Raw genomic sequence first — 2,500 nt, 5'->3', positions numbered from 1 at the left:
GAGGGGAGGGAGGGAGAGAGAGAGGCGAAGGGAGAGAGAGTGGGAGGGGAGGGAGAAGAGAGGGGGGGTGAAGAGAGGGAGAGGGGAGGGAGAGGCGAAGGGGATGAGAGGGAGGGAGAGGTGAGGGGAGGGAGGGAGAGGCGAAGAGAGGGAGAGGCGAAGGAAGAGAGAGGCGAAGGGAGGGAGAGGGGAGGGGAGGAAGAGGCGAGGGAGGAAAATTCGGGAAGGGAGAGGCGAGGGGAGGGAGAGGTAAGGGAAAAAATCAACCAATATATATTTTTTTTCATTAGACGAGGGTAAAGAACTGCGCTCTCTCCTTTGTTTTTTTTTTCTTATCTCTTTCTCTTTCTATATATCTATCTATGTCCCTGTCTTCTTATCCATTTGTCTACTTGTCTAGCCATTTATCTTTCTCTTTGTTTGTCTGTCTTTCTGTCTATTTGTCTATTTGTCTAGCCATCTATCTTTCTTTTTGTCTGTCTATCTATCTGTTTATCCAGCTATTTGTCTTTCTAACTATTATTTATCTAACTATCTATCTACCTATGTCTACCTATTCTATCAATCTATCCTTCAGTTTAATTATCTATTCATGTTTTATCTATCTATCTATGTTTATGTCTGTCTGTCAGCCTGTCTGCCTACTTGTCTGTCTATTTTTTTTAATCCTTCCGTTTTTTGTATATCCTTTTCTTTCTATTTATCTATTTATCCACCTATCTATCATTCTATGTCTTCCTGTTTGTCTATCTGTTTGTATTTGTTTGGCTAATTATTTATTCTTCTATCAGTATATCTACTTATTTACTTATATATTTCTCTTTCTGTCTATTTCTCTATTTATTTTTATATTTATCTATTCATTTTCTGTCTTTCTCTCTGTCTGTCTCTTTACCCATCCATCTGTCTCCTTTTTTGTTAATTTCACATCAATACTTTTCTAAATCAACGTAAAACAAGAAAAAAATAACAAAGAAAATATTAATAAAACATGAGATTTAAAGACAAGAAAATGGGGAAGAACGGAAGAAAGAGAAAAAAGAAACACAAGGAAAAAAAAGTTAAAACAAGAAAATGGGGGAAAGAAAACAAAGGGGAAAAACAAAGAAAAAGAAGAAAAGAAAAGAAAAGAAAAAAAGAAAAAAGAAGAGAAAAACTAAATAATAAAAAAGGAGAAAAGAAAAGAAAAAAGAAAAAAAAAGAAAAAAGAAAAGAAAAAACAATAAGAAAAGAAAAAAGAAGAAAAAAAAATAACAAAAAAAATACAAAAACACACGAAGAGACAGCCAATCCTATCGGAGTCCCACGCTCCAAAAGCGACACAAAAGCGCGACGGAGCAACAGAAAGAGAGAAAGAGAGAGACACAGAGAGAGAGACACACCGAGAGAAAGAGAGAGACACAGAGAGAAAGAGAGAGACACAGAGAGAGAGAGACAGACAGAGAAAGAGAGAGACACAGAGAGAGAGACACACACAGAGAGAGAGAAAGAGAGAGACACACACAGAGAAAGAGAGAGACACAGAGAGAGAGAGAGAGAGGAACACAGTGGCCTTTATTGCTACACGGAAGGAGGGGAGAAGGAGGGAAGCGAGACAGGGGACCAAATTTCAAGCAGATTTCAAAGGCGAAGAGCGGACAATAGGCTAGGAGAGGAGAGGCAATGGATAGAGATAGAGGAGACGAGTTACTTTGTGAAGCTATTGGTTGAGTAAACTAGGGAAGGAGAGGAATAGAGAGGTAGATAGAGAGAGAGAGGAGGAGTGGGGGGGGGGGGGGAAGGAAGAAAATCGTGTGTGTGTGTGTGTGTTTAGAGAGAGAGGGGGGGCTAACAGACGGACTGACTGACACGCAGAAAAGACAAACAGTCAGTCATACAGATTTACTGACAGATGCACACAAACAGACAACTGAGTGACAGACAGATAAAGTAACAGGTACATAAACTGACAGATACACTAACAGGAAAAAGTGTAAGAATAAATAACAGTGATAGTTGTAGCAATCAGCGACAAGAAATAGTAAACTTACTTTGGTCACGGACTGCCAAGATAAACAAAGCGACCATTTCACAAACAGCAACGGTTGAAGGTGTCTGCCAGGCCTTTTATTTTGCTAAAACGGGTTCTTTGGTATCATTTTGGTCATTCTCATCAACAATGTTAAAGATGAGAAGTATGTTTGTAAATTCAGACGGATATCGCTCGGCCACAGAACGAAATTTGAATTCCAGAAAAAAAAAATATGCGGGAAATCTTGATGACGTCATGCGAGGCGATTGGCCAGCGGTGTGACGTGGGTGAAATTGGCTTAAAATTTCCACGAAACTGCTTGTTTTTCGGTCACCTTTTTCTTTCTTACGGATGGCAGGAAATACGTAGTGGAAGAGGCAGAGCAAGGCTAGAGCGGAATTCCATTAGATTGAGTCAGAAACTTCAGATGATCCGGCAACGAACGCGTTCTATGGAACGGATAGCACCTGTCAGCCAAAAACAAAGGAG

The 2,500-nt window shown here is 39.9% G+C and overlaps 1 protein-coding gene across 1 annotated transcript in view; it reads left to right on the top strand.

Annotated features, from left to right (window-relative positions):
- The window catches only part of LOC113830618 (uncharacterized), a 397,508-nt gene that overhangs the window by 176,634 nt on the left and 218,374 nt on the right, over nucleotides 1-2,500 (top strand). The gene's annotated exons all lie outside the window — the stretch shown is intronic.

The sequence above is a fragment of the Penaeus vannamei genome, chromosome 8, assembly GCF_042767895.1.
Source record: "Penaeus vannamei isolate JL-2024 chromosome 8, ASM4276789v1, whole genome shotgun sequence".
NCBI classification, from domain to species: domain Eukaryota; kingdom Metazoa; phylum Arthropoda; class Malacostraca; order Decapoda; family Penaeidae; genus Penaeus; species Penaeus vannamei.
This window is presented reverse-complemented; position numbering and strand designations above follow the sequence as displayed.